The sequence below is a fragment of the Saccopteryx bilineata genome, chromosome 1, assembly GCF_036850765.1.
Source record: "Saccopteryx bilineata isolate mSacBil1 chromosome 1, mSacBil1_pri_phased_curated, whole genome shotgun sequence".
Lineage (NCBI taxonomy): Eukaryota > Metazoa > Chordata > Mammalia > Chiroptera > Emballonuridae > Saccopteryx > Saccopteryx bilineata.
In genome coordinates this window covers 58921828-58943929 of record NC_089490.1, presented here as the reverse complement: position 1 = coordinate 58943929, position 22102 = coordinate 58921828, and the positions used below count along the sequence as shown (strand labels likewise).

The following is a 22102-nucleotide window of genomic DNA, read 5'->3' as shown; positions in this document are numbered from 1 at the left end:
AGCAATGTCCTTTCTGAAATGCTTAGTTTTGGCAGCTAATGTTTCTACCTATTAAAAAATTTATAACATGTTCCCTTTCTAAATTCTAGAGCTTAATACTAGATAAAGACTACATCACTTTTCATTTAGTTTGCATCTTTTTTTTTCTTTTTTTTACACAGAGAGAGAGTCAGAGAGAGGAATAGACAGACAGGAATGGAGAGAGATGAGAAGCATCAATCATTAGTTTTTTGTTGCGACACCTTAGTTGTTCATTGATTGCTTTCTCATATGTACCTTGACTGCGGGCCTTCAGCAGACCAAGTAACCCCTTGCTCGAGCCAGCAACCTTAGGTCCAAGCTGGTGAGCTTTTGCTCAAACCAGATGAGCCCGCACTCAAGCTGGCAACCTCGGGATCTCGAATCTGGGTCCTTCCGCATCCCAGTCTGATGCTCTATGCACTGCGCCATCTCCTGGTCAGGCTAGCCACATCTTATGCAGCATAAAAGATAACATGGCAGATTGTTGCTCTATTTTGCTTTGTTGCCAATTATCTCTTCTAACTATATATAGTAAAAGAAATATAAAACAAAAGATTAGTACAATGCCTCCTACAGTTCCTCCAAAAATCTTAAATTGTTTTAGAGGAAACAAGTTACTGATTCCATTAGAAATAGCAGTTAGTAAATTTCTCCACCAGTCAATTTCAACTGATCCTTAAAAGTAGCATCAATATGCTTTTGTAAATCTAAAATTTCCATAGTTAATGTTTCCATGATTTAACAAATGCTTTTTAACATTTTCCCAAGGGAAATAAGTATGATTTCAAGGAATAGGGGTAACACAAAAGTAGCTACACTCTATCACATTTTAGCTCGATTTATCTTTGTAGGCTAACAATTTGATCTCCTAACATAATCATAGTTTGTTCTAAATCATTAACTTTAGTATTAATGTTACTATCTATACGTTATTGAAAAGTCCACAGTTATTCAGAATCTTTATGCCATTTTTGTACAAAGTCCATAGTGTATATGCTTTGACATAATGCAACTCCAGATACAGCAGATGCAGTGGTCACAGCCATTAGTCCCATAATGATGGTGATAATCAGTCCAACCAGTCTCTTGGTTCACTTCAAAGACTTAATAAGATGTTGTAACAGTACCATGGAAGAAGGGGAATCTTGCCACATCTGATGCATCTGTACTGGAATCCAGACTCCTGTTTGGGCTCTTAAAATATATAGACTTTGACTATTTTCATTACAAGGAATAGAAGAGTTAATACATGTATAAAAAGCATACTTATTGCAAGTTATTAAATAATTTTCAGCTGTCCATTTGGTTTCACCTATAATAAACATATAAGGCAATCTAACACAAGCAGATATGAAATGTGTCTCATTCTTTTTAAAGGTTAATATAGTATGATTAGAAAGATGATTTCTCCTTTCCATGCTGACATATGTTTAAGTGCCATGGCTACTTTCTACAAATGATAATGTATAGGGCCAAATTTTATATGTGAAGCTTAAGGTAACATCCCTCCTCCATGCCATTTGATAGTATAATTACCTTGACCATCAGCTATAATAGAATCATTGTTTTTATGCCACCTTAAATCAACACCCTGACCTTTTACTCGGGCAGAACTATGAGGGCTTCGATCTATGACGTTTCCATAGGAAATATTAAGTAAAACATGAGCACTTTCTCCTCTGCAATTTTTCCAATGTACCCATTCACTTAGCTGATTAACCATTGCAGTTTGACAGGGTGGTAAGTCAGGCGGAGGTTCAGGACCATGTACAGATGTATTACCTTTAAATTAGCATCCTTGTAACAAAAACAAACATTTCTTTCCTTCTTCTTTACTATTATTTTTTACAATAGAGAGCCTAGCTTGAGCTTCTATTTTTAAACAATGTGGCTCATGTCCTATACATATAGGTAATCCCTCAACTCCTGTTGTATAATTTTCTAATTTCTTGCCTTATTCTGAAGGTACTAAGGGGCCTCTATCATCAAAAGGTCCTCAAGCCAATTAGAATCATTAATAAAAATAGGAATGGCACTATCTTCTTAATGAATATCTCTACTTAATGGAGGACTAGGGATGTATTTCCAGTAACTAAAAATTTCAGCCACATTTACCAGAATTGTTACCAAGGCAATCATTGCTAAGAACAGATTAGAAGCATTTTGTTCTTTTCTAGTAGCTCATAGCATTTTTTTTTACCCTCAAGGGTCAGCTTTTTAAGTTGACCCCAACTTGATATTTTAGCCTTTTCAATACCAAGCAGTGGCACCTTTAAGGTTCTTCTTCCGAAATTCATGTCTTTCATCTCAGCAATGGGCGGATACAGAAATAATCTATTTTTCTTACTCATGTGGTTAGTTTGATTCTGCGAGCAGGACTCCAAAGGACTTCACCAGATTCTGAAATGACACAAGTAAACCCTCTTCCCCAATGTTGTACTACACCAGGTACCCATTGATCCAATTCATTTTTATAATGCACAGGTTGATTAATTTTAGAATTATTATTTTTTGTCCAATGTCTCTCTGCAGCAGTCAAATTATCTTCTCCTGTATTTAAAAAATTTTATAGTAAATAAAGCTTTATGTAACATAATTCTAGGGGATAATCTCCTTCTTTCTCCCCCCTTTTGTTTAAGTAACATTTTTTAAAGTGTGATTACTGTGCTCAATAATCGCCTGTCCTTGTGGATTATACAGAATTCCAGTAGTATGTTTAATTTTCCAAATTGCTAAGAATTGTTGAAACTTAGCAGATGTATAGGCAGGACCATTGTCAGTTTTAATTGCTTTTGGAATGCCCATAACATGAAAAGCTTCAATAAGATGTTGAATGACACAATTAGCCGTTTCTCCAGGCAAAGGTGTGGCCCATCGAAAGGAAGAATAAGTATCAGTAGACCAGTGTACATAAGATAGTTTTCCAAAAGAAGAAATATGAGTAACATCCATTTGCCACAGGTCATTACTGTGTTGTCCTCTATGATTCATTCCTGCTGGTAATGGAGGAGTGTTTATAACACTGCACTGAGGACAGTTTCTAACAATATTTTGAGCTTCTTGCCTGTTTATTAAAATTTTTGCTTTAAACCTTTTTTATTTGTATGAGTCTCTGCATAAAATTTAGTAGCTATTTCTATTAATCTAATGAGTAATTGATCAATTTTATTATTTGTAGTAGACATAGGTCCTGGTAAAGCTGGATATATAGACAGGCAAATTTCATTCCAACAATAAAAGTTGTAACTCTTGAAACAATTTGTGTAATTTAGAACCATCATTTGAAATATAAACAGTTTCTATAAGTTTAACTATATGTTCTACATATTGTGAATCAGTAACAATGTTAATAGGACAGGAAAAATCACTAAGAAGTCATAATACAGCAGGTAATTCTGCCTTTTGAACTGATGTATATGGAGTCTTTATTACTTTTTTCATTGGTCCATTATATCCAGCAATACCTAATTTATTTGTATCAGTATAAAAAGAAGAAGCTTTTTGAATTGGCTGAGCTGATACTTTAGTTGGCAAAATCTATTGTGTTCTTTTTAGAAATTGAATTCTTTTATTTGTAGGATATTGATTATTTACAATACCAAAATAATCAGCCAATGCAATTTGCCAATTAATATTTAACTTCCAGTTGTCTGAAATCTGATTACATGTTAAAGGTACAATAATTTTATTCAGATCATTTTCATTTAGTTGTCTTATTCTAAGTCTACTTTTAATAATTAAAGTATAGATTTTCTCTAAGTAAGTACATATTTTTTTTAGAGTTTTATGTGACAGAAATTGCCATTCTAATATCTTGTTTTCTTGCCATATAATGCTAGAAGGAGAATTTTCAGAGGGAAAAATAATTAATTGAATAGGTTGATGTGTATCAATTCAATCTAAATAAGCAGTATGCATAAATTTTTCAATAAGTGATAACTCTTGTTTTGCCATTTCTGTTAACTGTCTAGGAATGTTTAAATCAGAATCTCCTTGAGAATATTAAATAAATTTGTTAGTGTATAAGTAGGAATTCCTAGAGAGGGTCTTAATTAATTAATATCACCTAATAATTTTTGAAAGTCATTTAAAGTATTCAAGGAGTCAGTTTGTAAATTAACCCTTTGAGGAATAATTCTTTGATTTTCGATTATATTCCCTAAATATGTAAAAGGACAAGATGTTTGAATTTTGTCTTCAGCTATAATTAAACCATACTGATTCAAGGTTTCAGAAGCATCTTTAAAGATGACTGAAAGTTCAGCATTATTTTCACAAGCTATTAATATGTCATCCATATAATGGATTATTAAAGATTGAGGATATTTCTGACAAATTTTTTCTAAAGGTTGATTTACATAATTTTGATACAATGTCGGGCTATTCAACATTGCTTATGGAAGTAATATAAACTTAGTAAGAATAGTTAGTTCTGCTTATTGTTATAGACACAACAGCTAGCATTGCTAGAAACAGAGTCAAGGATGATTTTGAAATCTTAGTCTTAATTAAAATATTTTAATAACCGGGTAAGTTATTTTAGTTGTCAAATTTCCCTTCCTTCTATTTCTGACTCATGCCAAGGCTTCAATCTTCTGGAAGGTATCTACTGGTCTCCTGTATCTGTGGAGATAAGAGCAAATCCTCACCCCTATATTTTGTCTACATTGCTATTGTAAATTAGGAAACTGTTCATCTAAAAAGTATATCTTGTATAATATTAACAAAAGGGTTAGTGTTAGCATTCTGATTAACTTGAATATGAGCCTGATTTTTCTACTAAGTCATAAATTGTAACTATTTCACTTTTGAAAGAACAGTCTGAGCTAACATTTCTAATTTTTTTGAGATAAAACATTCAGAGTCTATGAAGGAGGACAGCAGTTCCTGCATATAAGGAGAGTTAGTTCTATACTGGGAACAAGCTGTTTTTAACTCTTTAAGAGTTTTGACAGAAATTTGGTCATAGTGAGTATAAAAAACTTGTCAGAAAGTTTAGACTGTAATTTAAAAAGTTGTTCCATGGCCCTGGCTGGTTGGCTCAGCGGTAGAGCGTCGGCCTAGCGTGTGGAGGACCCGGGTTCGATTCCCGGCCAGGGCACACAGGAGAAGCGCTCATTTGCTTCTCCACCCCTCCGCCGCGCTTTCCTCTCTGTCTCTCTCTTCCCCTCCTGCAGCCAAGGCTCCATTGGAGCAAGGATGGCCCGGGCGCTGGGGATGGCTCTGTGGCCTCTGCCTCAGGCGCTAGAGTGGCTCTGGTCGCAACATGGCGACGCCCAGGATGGGCAGAGCATCGCCCCCTGGTGGGCAGAGCTTCGCCCCTGGTGGGCGTGCCGGGTGGATCCTGGTCGGGCGCATGCGAGAGTCTGTCTGACTGTCTCTCCCTGTTTCCAGCTTCAGAAAAATGAAAAACAAAACAAAACAAAAACAAAAAAACAACAACAACAACAAAAAATAAAAAGTTGCTCCTTTAATTGTTTAGAAGATAAATGGTTTTCTTTATTAGAGGCTAAATTCCCTCTTTCCTTGGGACCTCCTTTTTCAGGATGTGGCCTGACAAGCAGCCAACTGCCTGAAGTAGCTTGAGATAGATTCTTGAAATGACTTAATTTTGCTTAATTCCTTTATTTTACACACAAACAAGATAATTTTTAGTATAGAAATACAATATAACATATAACTTGATTAATCCTAATACTTGAATTACTATTTATCTTCAAACTTTGAATATACCTTATAATGTATTAACCAAATTAGCAAGTCTTAAGGATCCATATTCTATTAAATTTAAATTTAAATGAGAACTCCTTACAATTTCTAATATTTAAAACAAAAAATATATGGATGAAACTATTTTTTCAATATAAGAACTGGCATTTCTAATTTTTGCATGCAAGAACTTAATTCAGGCCTTAAAATTACATTTTAGACTACATTAAACAAAAACTAAACAGAAATTAGAATCAGACAAATCAGACAAACCAGAGAGAAACCTGGGATTTTAGAGTACAATCAGACTAGAAAGTTGCTTGACTGATTTTAGTCAGGGTATTTTCTGACAGAGGGACTGATGATGGATAGGACTAAACAAAATTTCCCCAAGAAAATTTTCTTGGCAGCTGCTGGGATATTTTCTATAGTCAGATCCAACACATGTCCCCTGCCTCAGTTTCCAGGCAAAGAATAAAAAAACCCAAAATGATAGTTCAGAGGATTGTAGCTAAAACATTAAAAAATTCTGTATTTTTTCATTATTACAAAGACTGGAGAATTCTAAGGACTTCATGATTCTTCTATTTGTCCTAATTCTAATTGAGTTTGTACCAATTGATGTAATGCTTCAAGCTTCTCTTCTTTTAACAGTTACTGCTCAACCGATATCAATATCAGACTTTACCTGATGAGCTGGAGGCCATGAGGATTCAGAATCAGACTGCAAAGATTGCAAAGCTAAAGAAATGAAATTACAAAGAGACCAGACAGAAAGAGGAATAGTGTCTCCTTGCTGATGAGCACACCATAAAGCTCTCATTACTTGGTTCCCGGTTCCTAAATTTTTAACCTAATAATTTTATTTTTTCTGAAACCAGTAACAATGCTTATCAGACATTTTAATAATGTTTGTAGTAGTTTCATGTATTTTTGGGTCTCCATTTATGAGGAATTGATGTGAGAATTTTCCATCACTCTGCTTCCTGAAGGATTCACTTACCATAGAGTGTTCCTATTTCATCTTCAGTCTGATGGTCCCGAGACTGGAACCTCTGACCTCTTCGAGCCCCCATGTCATGGGATTGAGCCCTACGTTGGGCGCCAGATGTTATGAATTTCTTCATGGTTTGGACCCACAAGGCAAAAGACACACCAGATTCTATATACAACAGGCAGAGGTCTGAAACTCTTATCTGGAATCAGCCCCAAGAAACAGCGCCTCTGCATATTTATTGAGTTCCAAAAACCATAGCTCAGCAATTAAAACTAGAAAGTTACACAAGCTGTTTTTCTCATTTGTTTCATCCCCAACCCTGCACATCTACTGTTTCTTTTCATGAACAAGGACACAAGAAGAGTTAGAATCTCAGAGCTTATCAATCACAAAGTACATCTGGTTCTTGCAGGCATTCCTCCAAGAATCCTGTGTACATGCACTTGAGTAACCCAGGCCAGTGTCTGTCCATGGCCAACACACTCCAAGATCTCCTGTCTCCAATTAACCCTTGCCCTGCAGTTAACTGCCGTAATACTGGTGCAGAGCCGTCTCCTACATATATGATTGTTGATGAGAAAGTATTCTTTTAGTCTTATTGTTGCTCTTTTTCAGGTAACCACTTTTTTGACTGGTGGCTTCTAACATTTTCTGTTTATTTTTAATAGTTCTGCAGTTTTAGTTTCACAATAAGAAGTATGAATAAGCCTTTGTTTTTATTCATTTTATTTACTTATTTTCATTTAATATCTCATAGCTTTCTTCAATTCAGGAAAATTCTCTGCTAAACCTCAGAAGTTCCTCTTCCTTATTCTCTTTAGTCTCGTATTCTGGAGCATCTATTAAACATGTTAAAGCTTTTCAATCTAACTGTCACATTTTTAACTTCTCTTTTATATTTTCACCTTTATCTATCAATGCTGTGTTCTGGGTGATTTACTCAGACCCATATTCCAATTCATGAACTATTTCTTCATCTGAGTCTAGTTTATTGTTTAGCCTCTTTGGTGTCTTTCTATTTTGATGACTGCATTTTCACTTTTATTATTTACCTGTACCTTTTAAAAAGTTAGATTCTACACTTCCTTTTCTTCTTTTGTATAGTTAAAATACTCATTTGAAAATCAATTCAACAATGCTCATTAAGCATAAAATCTCTTATTTGGGGTTATTAAATTTTCTCTTTTTGCTTTTTATTTCTTATTGTGTTTTATAATTTATGGCTACAAGTTCATCTTCAGGAGGAGTTATCTTTAGAGAGAGTTCTGTCCATGTGCTAAATTGTAGAGGCCTCTTGATGACAGAGCTTCACTTGTCCTTGCCCAAGTCCTATAGAGCTCACTGCTTCCAAACCAATTTTGATCCTGTGTTCTCAGCTCCAGATTCTTATACTGGTGCAGCTACTTTGGAAAGCAGTATGGCATTACCTCAAAAAATTAAAAATGGAACTGCCTTATGACCCACTGATTCCACTTCTGAGTATATATCTGAAGAAACCCCAAACACTAATTTGAAAGAATATATGCACCCCTCTGTTCATTGCAGCATTGTTTACAATAGTCAAACTATGGAAGAAACCCAGTAGATGGGTCGATATAAAGGTATTGGTACACACTGTAGACAATGGAATGTTACTCGGCCTTAAAAAAATATGAAATCTTACCATTTAAGACAAATGAATAGACCTAGAGGGTATTTTGCTTGGTGAAATAATTCAGACAGAGAAAGACAAATACCATATGATTTTACTTAATGTGGAATTTAAAGAGCAAAAGAAACAAACTAAAAAGAAACAGACTTATAGATACAGAGGGCAGACTGATAGATGCCAGAGCAGAGGAGGGTTAGAGGACTGGGTGAAAGGGGACTGGGTGAGGGAATTAAGAAATACAAATTGGTAGTTACAAAATAGTCATGGGGATGTAAAGTATAGTAAAGGAACATAATGAATGATATTGTAATAACTATGTATGGTGTCTTATGGGTATTGGAAATATTAGGTGGACCACTTTTTAAAGTATACAATTGTCTAATGGTTAACCAGTATGCTGTACACCTGAAACTAATGTAAAATAATATTGAATGTCAACTTTAATTGAAAAATAAAATAAAATAATAGATTGACAGGCCTAAGAATATGTTTATGGAGTTCCAAAGCCACTGTGAAAACAGGCAGAATAAAACCCTGAAAGAGTTTACAAGTTGAACTGAGACTCAGGGATGCACAAAACCAGCTCCTGAGTTGAGGAACATGTTTTAAATTGTGTCACAAAGAGTTATTTTAGTTTGTAGCAAAGACAGATACTACAACTGCCTCCTGGAGTGTATTTGAATACCCTCATTAAATTGTTAAGTACCCATTGCTCCAATTAAGCAATTGCTGAGGTAGTCGTGCAGAGTCCTCGCCCAGGACTGCTAATCCCACTTTCTTCACTCAAGTCTCCTCTTGCCTCCTTTGGCTGCAGTTCTGATTGAGCAGGAGAGCAGGAAACTACTTAATGCTATGTGAGAGAGGGGAGATCAGAGCTCAGTTCCAGCCCTCAGAGTTCTAAGGTAGTCTGGAGACAAGCAACAGGCATAAGAAAAATGGGAAGATGATACGCACAGGGAGACAATACAGGAGAAGCTGTAGGCTGCTTGTGGTTAAGAATTGACTGAGTGTTTTACTTGTGTCCATAGGGTGTCACGGATTTTATCTTTTAGGGAGAGTCATGAAGTCCTTCCCTCTTGATATGAGAAACTATTTTCAAGGTTGTACAGCACTAAGTTTACCGTTCCTTCCTAGAGGATATATGTTTCATTCCTTTTATTCTTCTACTGAGATATTAAATAAGAGGATATGTGGAAGTACATGCCCTAATGTCTGGCACATGACAAATCCTTTAATGTATATTTGTTCATGTTTCTGAACTCTTCTTTCTTTGCATTCTTCAAAAGTCAGGTCACTACAACTGGTAGCCCCAAATTTGGGCTTTTCATGGATAGGTGAGCTGAACTGATGTCCAGAGAGACATCTCTGTAAGAGAGAGAGTTTGGAAACCTGGAAAGGAGAGGTGGTAGGGCTTAGGAAAAAGTAGTAGCAGGAGACCATGTAAATTTAGCCTAAAAACAGTTAACTGGCAAACTGATTAGTAAATCAGCGACACCTTAGGACATCAATTGTAGAACTGTGGCATGGGGTTAAGGAGAATGAGTTGAGTTAATAGGTAGATTATACAGGAAGCAGGTAGGAATGCTTTCAGACCACAGGTTGGTGACTGAAATTTGAACCAATTAAAATAAGATCTTACCTTTAAACAAGTGTGTTGGCTGAGTATGTAAATTGGGGCTTGGAGGTATAAAAGTAGAGAACTCATTTACCGGCATTTCAAAATCAAGCCCAAAATAAGGGTGATGTTGCTTTTTAAAATTTTCCTTTGATGTCAGTTCTTACTTGCATTTAAAAATATTTTTAAAACATAGGCAGTAAGCTCTCTGACGTCTCTTGCAGCAATATATTTGCCGATTTATCTCCACGGGCAAGTGAAATAAAAGACAGGATAAACAAATGGGACTATATCAAACTAAAAAGCTTTTGCACAGCTAAAGACAATAAGAACAGAATAAAAAGACAAATTACACAATGTGAGAACATATTTGACAATACGTCTGATAAGGGGTTAATAACCAAAATTTATAAAGAACTTGTAAAACTCAATACCAGGAAAACAAACAATCCAGTCAAAAAATGGGCAAAAGAAATGAATAGACATTTCTCCAAAGAGGACATACAGATGGCCAATAGGCATATGAAAAAATGCTCAACATCACTAATCATTAGAGAAATGCAAATTAAAACCACAATGAGATATCATCTCACACCAGTCAGAATGGCGCTCATTGACAAAAGAACACAGAATAAGTGCTGGCGAGGATGTGGAGAAAAGGGAATCCTCCTGCACTGCTGGTGGGAATGCAGACTGGTGCAGCCACTGTAGAAAACAGTATGGAGATTCCTCAAAAAATTAAAAATTGAACTGCCGTTTGACCCAGCTATCCCACTTTTAGGAATATACCCCAAGAACACCATAGCACTGTTTAAAAAGAAGAAATGCACCCCCCATGTTTATGGCAGCATGTTCACAATAGCGAAGATCTGGAAACAGCCCAAGTGTCCGTCAGTGGTTGAGTGGATTAAAAAGCTTTGGTACGTATATACTATGTAATACTACTCAGCCATAAGAAATGATGACATTGGATCATTTACAACAACATGGATGGACCTTGATAACATTATACTGAGCGAAATAATTAAATCAGAAAAACTAAGAACTATATGAATCCATACATAGGTGGGACATAAAAATGAGACTCAGAGACATGGACAAGAGTGTGGGGGTTACAGGGTGAGGGGGAGGAGAGGGAGGGGGTTGGGGGAGGGGAGGGTCACAAAGAAAACCAGTTAGAAGGTGACGGAAGACAATTGGACTTTGGGTGATGGGAATGCAGCATAATCAAATGTCAAAATAACCTCAAGTTGCTTTCTCTGAACATATGTACCCTGATTTATCAATGTCACCCCATTAAAAGTAAAAAAATTAAAAAAAATTTTTTTTAGGTAGGTATGGGGGAAAACAGCTGTGTTAGGCTCACTTGCTGGTTTCCTGGCTGCAAGCATTTTGCAAGATTAATTTGTGAGCATATGGCAAAAAGCCACATGTGTGTCTCTATGAAAAGCTGTGGGTGCTTTCCCTCGGGGGTGATTCTCCCAGGTTGTTTTCCTGCCACTGTGAGGTGCTGTTCCCTGATTGCCTCAGCCACCATCGTGAGGGGTGGTGTTCCTGATCCCTTGCCCTCCACTGTGAAGGAGTTTTCCTTTGCTTATTCACTCGCCTGTTTCTGCAAGCCTCCAATAAACAGGTAATGGCTCAGTGCTTTCTGGCTCTGCAGTTTCTCTACCATCTGCCCGAATTCAGTGTGAACCTGCCTGGCCTCAACCACCAGCCTTACAGTAGGCCAGAGCTGGACATCTAAGGAAGGTACACCTTTGGTAAGGTTTTTTCATTCTTCTCTGTTTTTTCCATTTCAGACAAAGAGAATTCATTTTTCAACATATTTTTAACTTCTCAAGTACTATATAGTTATCTTGGATTATTTGAAGCAACCTAAAAATAAGTGAATAAATTCAGTAAAATATTGGGTGTGCAATGCTAAGTTAACTTTGGACAAGTTGCTCTGTCTCTGTGGGCTTTGATTTGAACACTGATTAAAAGAAAGGGGTTGGATTAGATGATCCCTAGGTTTCTTTCTGCTTTAATCTTCTTCTTGAAAGAATATTGCAGTCAGTATGACATTCTGAGTGAGAATGTCTGTCATTTTTTCCCCCCTTAAGTGAGAAGCAGGGAGGCAGAGTGACAGACTCCTGCATGCAGCCCACTGAGATCTACCTGGCAAGCCTCCTATCTGGTGATGCTCTGCCCATCTTGGGCCATTGCTTGTTGCTCAGGTGTAATTTTAGCACCTGAGGTGAGGCCATGGAGCCATCCTCAGCTCCTGGGGCCAACTTGCTCCAATCAAGCCATGGCTGTGGGAGGAAAAGAGAGAAAGAGAGAGAGAAGGTTCAGTGGGAGAGGTGGAGAAGCAGATGGTCGCTTCTTCTGTGTGTCCTGATGGGGAATTAAATCCAGGATATCCACACGCCAGGCCGACACTCTACCACTGAGCCAACTGGTCAGGGCCAATGTCTGTCATTCTTAAAGTAATGATAGAAATTGCTTTGTCTCATAGAAATCATGATGTAGGCTGATTCTATCTGTAAGCATAATAAGCATCTGGCGTGTATTACTACGAGCTTTGAGAACTCCATCAAAAATAATTGTGGTGCCTGAAATTTTCACTGTTGACGTTGCCATTATTAATAAAAATGGGAAAACTCAAACTGACTACCCCAGTCCAGGAGGGAAATGTAGAAGGGGAAAGTTGAGGGTGGTGTAGAGACCTGGGTAAATAGGAGGGCAATGTTATTTTTTTATTTTTTTATTTTTTTTTTAAATTTTATTTATTCATTTTATAGAGGAGAGAGAGGGAGAGAGAGAGGAGAGAGAGGCAGGGGGGAGGAGCTGGAAGCATCAACTCCCATATGTGCCTTGACCAGGCAAGCCCAGGGTTTCAAACCGGCAACCTCAGCATTTCCAGGTTGATACTTTATCCACTGCGCCACCACAGGTCAGGCGGGCAATGTTATTTTTAAACAATAAAAAGCTGCTCACCTCTAGCCAGTTTTTTCCATGTGGGGATATGGGTTTTAGTCTTGCCAGATTGTCTAAGTTTTCAAGAGGCACTGGATATTCTGATTTTCCCCGCAACTTCCTGATTTCAAAATGTTAGATTAACATCATTTGGGCCAAATAAACATGTCTTTGGCTTAAGCTGCCCTATGGGCTGTCAGTTTGCAATGTCTATTTGAGAACAACCAGCTAAGATACTCAAGCCCTTAGGAGAGACCACATGTTAAGGCCACTTTACCAATCTCAGCGTTAAGAGATTACAAAGTGCTTGATTCTATCTGTATGTGGACAGGACAGCTTGAGAGTCAGGAGTTTGGATTAGATGAAAGGTCAAGGGGTGTAGTCTGTGGAGGGCCTGGACTTTAGATAAAGAGGACCAATCATTGGAGGCTTTTGAGGCACTGACTTTATCTCCCTTCAGTTCCAGCTTATACTCTGAACTTCTTTGGAAGGAGAGTAGGTTCTTCTGTCATTAGCATGACTTCAGTGTTGTGACCTGTAATGCCGGTGGCTGAGGCCAGGCAAGGTTCACATTGGATTTGGGCAGATGGTAGAGAAATTGTGGAACCAGAAAGTGTTGGGCCATTCCTTTTTTTTTTTTTTTTTTGCATTTTTTCTGAAGCTGGAAACAGGGAGAGACAGTCAGACAGACTCCCGCATGCGCCCGACCGGGATCCACCCAGCACGCCCACCAGGGGGGCGACGCTCTGCCCACCAGGGGGCGATGCTCTGCCCATCCTGGGCGTCGCCATGTTGCGACCCTCCTGGGTGTCGCCATGTTGCGACCAGAGCCACTCTAGCACCTGGGGCAGAGGCCACAGAGCCATCCCCAGCGCCCGGGCCATCTTTGCTCCAATGGAGCCTTGGCTGCGGGAGGGGAAGAGAGAGACAGAGAGGAAGGCGCGGCGGAGGGGTGGAGAAGCAAATGGGTGCTTCTCCTATGTGCCCTGGCCGGGAATTGAACCCGGGTCCTCCGCACACTAGGCCGACGCTCTACCGCTGAGCCAACCGGCCAGGGCGGGCCATTCCTTTTTAACAGAATCTCACAATGGCAGACAAGCAGATTGGCAGGGGAAAACCTCTTCTCATGGCAGCAAGTGAATGAACAGCAAAAAACAGCCCTTCATAGTGGCAGGCAAGCAATCTTCTATCCACCCTGACGGCAAGCACCTTACATAGACTATACACACATGAGGCTGCCACGTGCTCACACACTAATCATGCAAAGTCCAAGTGAGCAAGCCTAACACAGCTGTTTTCTCAACATTCCACTGCTTTAGGGTTGCTCACCTCACAATCTATGCGACAGGTATCTTCTGCGATGGTCCCTATGTGAGGAATGGGGTACATTACATAAACAGAGACTATAGCAATAACAAAAGTTATACAATAATTTCCAAAGGTGCCCTTTACAATGTCTCCCTGAGCACTCTGCCCAGAGAGTTAACTGGAGGCCCACCTCTAACTCCCTATCCCATAGTAGGTGGGAGGGCCTGTATAGTCCAGGCTATGTCATTGAAGAAAGTGTACTTCATGTGTCTCTGCAATGGGGTGACAGCAGCTTCATAGTGCAGGAAGGCCTCTACAGGTGCCACAGCGCCCCCATCAAGGTCTCTTATAGTACTGTCCACAAGGGGCATGTCCATCCAGCAAGGGAGCCAGTGCCCTCCTCTGGTTGCAGTCTAAGAGTCCATTACAGTGCTCAATGATCAGTCCATTATAGACAGTTGTCTGCACAAATCACCCAAGGTGAAAGTCCATTACAGGCAACTAGCCGTACAGCTCTTTGATAATAGACCTCTTCATAAGTGCTCTGTCCTTTGCCATAAGCCCTATTCAAACCTCCTGAAGTCCAAGCTCATAGGGCTTGGTTGGGTCAAAGACATTCAAGGCCTGTGCTGCCCTGACAGTTCTCCAGTTCTCTTAGCTGCTGCTGCTGCTGCTGTTGCTGCAAAAAAGCACCTATTATTTTCTAGGGCCAACACCTGCTGCAGATTAGAAGGTGATCAGTGGATTGTCAGTTTCACATGGGGCTTCTGTCCCACTCTGCCCCCCACCCCACCACTGTTAGGTGGGTCCCTTGGCCTTCCCCCTATTCTAACTGGGTCAACAGGTGTTGGGGATTCTCCTTTCCCACAGCTGTCTCAACCAAATAATCCTGCAGCTGTGCTACCTAAACACTAGCCATTTTCTTGGCAGCTGACCGGGCTTCCTGCTTCCCCTGCTTTTTCAGTGTCTTGAACCTCTGCTCCAGCTTAAGCTGCCATCAAAGTGCTAACAGGAGTTTATTAGACCTGCCATTTAATTTCTCCCTATCTGCCCCAGCCACAATCAAATCTACCCAAATCTGTGTCAGGTGATCTTTACAGGCCCATTTCTCTTGTTAGTTGTGGGGTAGCATGGGCAGCAGCTCTCACAGCTTTATGATTCCATACTACCTCCAGCTCCCCCAAATCTGCCACTGTTTATGTAACCATGTTGAAAGGCTGCCCCACATAGGGGCTTAAGATAGCCACTAATGACCCAAAAAGGGGTGATGGGGTGCTACAGAGAATAAGGTGCCTCATCCCTGCAGTAAATACTTCCTCATCTGACCCACGAGACCTCAAATTGAAAGCAGCATTCTTTATGCCCTAGTTCCCAGAGGATCTGCTGAAGCTCAGTATATATTTGCCACTGAGTCACTACCCCCAGCGAAGTCTCCAGCATTCTGCCAGACTGTATGAATGGCAGCCATCACCCATTCTCATAGGGTGTGGTTTCCTGGGTTACCATGGCAGTTCTGAAGATGCTGCCTCAGGAGGAGTGTGTGGTCATGGTGGCTAATTTCTCCATCTCTGTTCTTGAAAGCATGATGCCCTCCACCCTTATGTCCCACAAGCACAGCAACTAAGCTGCCAGGGGCTCAGTGGGTTTCTGCCTGAATTTGTGTGTGTGTGTTTGTGAGAGACAGAGAGAGGGACAGATAGGGGCAGAAAGACAGGAAGGGAGAGAGATGAGAAGCATCAATTCTTCATTGATTGCTTTCTTGTATGTGCCTTGACCAGGGGGCTACAGCAAACCAAGTGACCCCTTGCTCAAGCCAGTGGCCTTGGGTTCAAGCTGGTCAGCTGTGCTCAAACCAGATGAACCCACACTCAAGCTGGCGACCTTGGGGTTTTCAACCTGGGTCCTCTGCATCCCAGTCTGATGCTCTATCCACTGCGCCACTGCCTGAATTTTACCCCTAACTCCATCAGTTCTGCCTAGGTGTAGGACTAGACCACAGAGCACTCAATTACCTGAAGAGGGGCTTGTGCCTGCCCCTGAGGAACTCTTGGCTGTTGGGTTTTTAATTTCTTGGTGGCAACCAGCCAGGTTCTGAGTCTGAAGACAGCAGTTTCAGTCCAAACCTCCTCCTCCAAAAAGGAGGAGGTGGAAATGCCTACTCTTGCTGACTTGGAGCCACTCTGCTGGCTCGGATGCAGCTCCTTCTTTGGTGACCACTTTGGCTTTTGCAGCTGCTGGCTCTTGGCTTGAAACTAAAACTTGAGCTCTTGAACCCGCAGCTTTTTCTCTAACAACTGTCTCTGCCAACACTCTGCTTCTAGGGCACACTAGAGCTTATAAAACCATAATTCCTTCTCCAGTGATTGCTCCAATTCCAGGTGCCACTGGTGCTCAGCCTGCATCTTACACTGCAACTCTTGAGAGCGGTTGGCCTCCTTCTCCAGCAACTGTTGCAGTTCATGCCACTGTCGGTGCTCAGTCTGCAGCTCATCCTTGAACTTGGTCAGTTTCCTGCACAGAGATTTTGGTTTCTTCTCACAGGGCTATAAAAAACACCCAGCCCATGGGCCCCAAAAGGACAACCACAAGGAACAGCCACTCCTCTATTGTACCCTTCAAGAATGTCAGCACTCCATAATGATCTGTTCCGAATCCTGCCAACTATCCCAGATGTAATACCAGTGGCCAAGGTCAGGCAGGTTTACATTGGATTCAGGCAGACAGTAGAGAAACTGCCGAGCTGGTAAGCATTGGGTCATTCCTGTTTAATAGAATTTTGCTATAGCAGGCGAGCAAACTGACAGGAAAATCTCTTCTCTTGGTAGCAAGTGAACAAACTGCAAAAAGTGGCCTTCACAGTGGTAGGCAAGCAATTTGAAATCTGCCCTTAGGGCAAGCACACATAGCCTTACATGGACTATATACACATGGTGCTGCCACATGCTCACACACTAATCATGCAAAATATAAGCGAGCAAACCTAACACAGCTGTTTTTCCAACATGACTCTTGGTTAAGGATATGCAGAATCAATACAGATAATGTTTCTATCCTTAGTAGAGCCTAACAGATGTGTATAGCATCTCCATAAACATTAAATCCAATGGATAAAACAACTGCCTGGGGAGTTGTTGAGATGCCTATGTGGAATTCTCCATTCTTGTTTTTTAAATTTTTTTTATTTTTTAATTAAGTGAGAGATGGGAGGCAGGCAGGTAGAGACAGACTCCCACATGTGCTCTGACCAGAATACACCCTGAATGCCCCCTACAGGGAGATGCTCTCTGCCCATCTGGGGCTCCATTGCTTGGCAACTGAGCTATTTCAGCACCTGAAGTAAGGCCATGGGGCCAAGTTGCTCAAACCATTTGGGTCATGGCTGTGGGAGGGGAGGAGGGAGAGAGATAGATAGATAGATAGAGAGAGAGAGAGAATGGGAAGGGGAGGTGGAGAAGCAGATGGTTGTTTCTCCTGTGTGCCCTGACTGGGAATCGAACCCGGGACTTCCACACACCACTGAGCCAACTGGCCAGGGCGGAATTCTCCATTCTTAAAGCGACTTGAAAGAGGCCCAGTCTATCCATTCAATTACAGAAAAATAAGAAAAAATCTATGTATTTGGTATTTAAAGTGTTTTTTGTGTTTAAAATAATTTAGTATATTAGAGTATCTATCAGATTAGCTTTCTGATTTTAATTTAAAAGAGGTACTTGATTTTTGATTTATAAAATTTTTTTGTTCAAAATTTTACTGTTTACAAATAACACGGCAATATTTGTGAGAATTAAGATGAATCATTTATACATGTTCTTTTATTAGATTTTAATAAAATTGTTTAAGTAGTTGTGAAGCATTTGCTTAGTACACATTTGGAGAACTTAAAAATTTGAATATATTACTTTTGCAAATTCAGTTTAAAATATTTAAGGGAATTAATAAATTCTTTTTACAAATCAGACTAAACATGAATCAAATTTCTCCTTTGTGAATATTAAAATTTACTAGATTATAAGTGGAATAATAGGATTTTAAAATTGAACATAAAAGTGTGATAAAAAACTGCTTTTTGAATTTGTAGTTCTACTAAATTTAATATTAGTTTTTAAAAAGGACAAGGTGACCAGGTTATAAAAAAATCTTTTACCTGCCCAAAAGGTATCCTCAGGACATGTCAGCCTAACACCGACACTCTCACCTTTGTGTCCTCACCACCTGGTAACATCTGCCTCTCAGAGGCAACTAAATTAACATTTACTGAACAGGTGAAGATTGAGGTTAGTACTTAAAATGGGGAGAGAAGTGCCCAAAAGGAGTGTGGGAAGATAATTCCTTTAAAGTGGTGCCTGGCAACTGTCCATGTAGCTTTTGCCTAACCAGTGGAATTTGGTATAAAATAAAGGACCCATCCTCGTTCATCTCAGTCAAAGAAACTGATTTGTGATTTAAGGGAGCAATTTCAAGCATTGGCAGCTTTCCTTGACTTCTAGCACAACTCTTTCTCCTTGTGAGTTGGACACAGAGATTTGATTCACTCTGAGAGGGTGTCTGTGCTCACAGACACCGGAGGCCATGTGAACTCTTCTCTCTAGTGGAGCGCCTGTTGCATGGCCATGGATATCATCTGATTCACCCATTTGACGGCTTGTCTTGTGTCTTATTTTTCTTTAGCTTGAAACAATTTTTCAGCTTTTTTTTTTTTTGTGTGTGTGTGTGTCTTCTACAACATTATCATTTTTGAAGAGCCCAGACTCTTGAATCTGCCTTCATTCTTTGCTAAAATATTACCTAATCCTTACCCGATGATTGACAATCTTTGTTTAAACAATGTTAGTGAAACTGTTAATATGGTTCTGGACCCAAGCTGCTGAGTTCTAATCCCACCTCTCTCCTATGACCTCAGGCAACCAAGGTACTCATTACAACTCTTAGATTAGAACATGCAACACTGACATACTTCTGTTATCTAATGTGAACTGTATATATTCAAATTTCTCTAATTTTATCAATAATATTCTTTATAACAGTTAAAAAGTATTTTGCACTGTATTTTCTTTAACCTAATCTGTAGTCAATCCAGTTAATGCAATTTTCTTTAAACCAGACCAATTTCTCTGTTTTATTCCCCTGTCATTGATATTTTTGAAGAGCCCAGACCATAGGTTTTATAACATTCCTCAATTTGGTTGTGTGTGAATGTGACTATTTAACTTTTTAACATCTCTAACTTCTGAATTCTTCTTTTTAATGGACTAAAAATTTTGTTGTCATTTTTATCCATTGATGTTAGTTTTAACTCTTGAAAGAGAATAAAAGTATTCTGCATAGCAATTATTTGTTGAAAAACAATGAATGAATGTTAGTGAGCTTTAAGTAAAAACATCCAGGTGTTTGGTAATAGATTCTTGGTGTCTGAGAACATGGAGACATGGTGCTCCTCTGAGCCAAAGTACTTTCTGTTCAGGTGTTCAGTCCAGCAAGCCATGTTGTTAGAAGCAACGTTAAACAAAAAAGAATTGTAGCACTTGGCATCTATTAATTTTCTTCCAGTTGAGACACAGCCTGGCTTTTCTTAGAAAAAGGAAAGAGGTGGGTATACTACAGAAGCGAGGTAAACAAAATGTGTAATTATAGCAACTACAAGTAGTGGCAGGAAGGATTTTTAAAAAAGGCTTCAGTTTTTGTTTTTCTTATTAAGAGAGAAAACTATACTACTCGTGTTTGTTTTGTGTTTTTTTTTTTCAGAATGCTAATTCCATTCTTTAATATCTAGCCCCACGATGAGCCAAAGTTCTTGGGGGGCTAATATACGGAATGCTTCATGAATTTGCGTGTCATTCTTGTGCAGGGGCCATGCTAATTTTCCCTGTATTGTTCCCATTTTAGTATATGTGCTGCTGAAGCAAGCACATGTTTGGCCTTATTAAAATCATACATTATTCAAGTTTACTTTTCAAGTGCACGTTATTGGCAAACAAGACCTTAGTGATTCATACTAATAAGAATGTATCTGAAGATCTGAACAACTGACTTAAATGTTCTTGTTAAAAACAAATTCTCCATTGGTTTGTCAGTGTGACTCAGGAGCTGGGAATGAATCAGGTTAGCACACAGGTACTCCTTGCTTTGAGGAAAACCTTCAGAGAATTTAATATAAAGGTTGAAAATAACGCTTATCTACCCAGGATAAAATGAAGGGCAAATGAAAGCAAACAACCTAAATACCTGCTTATTAGAAAAGGTGTCACCAAGCAGAATGCTGGTAATGTCCAAGTGAATTGTGAAGACCATGATTATTAGAGCGCAGTGGTGTCGAAGCCTAACTCTGCCTTTAACTCTGAGAAAGTTCATTTCATATCTTTCCATGTCTATTAAAACAGGAGCACTGGAGTTAATGACTTCTAACATTCTTTTCAATCTGAACACTTTTTAATTTCATGTTTCTCTGAGAAGGCTCTATAAAGAAGGTATTTGGCATGAATAGGATTTGGTTGGGTAGAAAGACTCATAGCAAATTATTGACCCACCAACCCTCAACTCTTGAAATAAATGACATCACCTGTACTACCTCCACCGCTGTCATATCACCATCTGTCTTGAGGATAAAAAAAATCTTTCAATTTTTGTCCTCTGTGATTGCAGGAAAAAGATAGATTTAAATCTATGTCAGGGCTTTCTTTATATTCTGCAGTGGGAGAGCTCTAAATTCTACTATCAACACTTCACTTTGTACAGATCTTATCCTCCTGAATCATAAACTGGGTCTCTGATGTAGTTGGTCCTCACCCAAATCTTTTTGCTGTCACTCTGGATTAGCTGAATCCCCATTTCCCTGGTAGTTCAACACTGGATAACTAGTTGATAACATCTTACCTAAGAACCACCAAACACATGCCCAGGATTGCCTCTCCTTAGTTATTTCAGCTGCCAAAAACTTGACTCCCCTTTTTAGTATCTTTTGATAATGGTGGCTCACCAACTTCCCTCCAACTACCACTGTGTATTGTCACCCTTTTTTGGATTAATAACACCAGTGAAATAATCTGTTAAAAGTTATAAAATCTCACTGTCAGGGGGACACACATATGTGCTATTACCATAATTTGTATAAAGTTTTAGGAACTTATTATAAACCCTTACTGCAAACAACCTGTATGTAAAGCCAGTAGTTGCAGCCACCATCACAGCCACCTGGCCCATGTAGGTTCACATTTAATTCAGATAGATGGTAAAGAAACTGTGGAGCCAAAAACTGGTGGACTATTTTCCTTTAATTCTAGCTCACACCTGGCAAGCAAGTAAATACACACAGTGGGAAAACGCTTTCCTTTCCATTCAGGGCTCCCAAAGCCACTGACTCATCTGACTTTTCCTAGAATCAAAGGCTTCCACCTCAGCAGTCTTATTCACCTCTGTTTCCCATCTCCTTCTCTTGCGCAACTGGCTTCTCCTTCACCATTCAGCCATTTTGGCTGCCTCATCCATGTAGCCTCCCTGCTACAGCATGAGCTCCTCCTCCCTACAAGAATGTGGCCAATCTCCCCCCCCAAATGGCCTCCTAGCTCCTCCTTTTAAAACCGTTTGGTGTGAAAGCCCCTCCCCCAATACACATTAGCATAACCAAGCCCCTTCCCAAACATGAAGGGCATTTAGCTGTATAGTGAAAGCATCACTACATGAGAGCAGCAGCCATCTTTGATAGAGTGAGCAAAAAAATAACTTTTCTGCCCAACGACCTACCCCTTTGCCCACTCTACAATCCACAATCCACAATCCACACTACCGGTATTCCTGTGCAAGGAAATTAGGCACATTACACAAATTACAAAAACAGCACAAATCA

General features: G+C 39.5%; 1 non-coding gene across 1 annotated transcript; it reads right to left on the bottom strand.

Moving 5' to 3' along the window:
- Positions 1 to 20062: 20062 nt before the first annotated feature.
- LOC136321622 (U6 spliceosomal RNA) lies at positions 20063 to 20169 on the bottom strand. The gene has a single exon (XR_010728768.1). It is a non-coding gene; the product is annotated as a U6 spliceosomal RNA (small nuclear RNA).
- Between the last annotated feature and the right edge of the window lie 1933 nt (positions 20170 to 22102).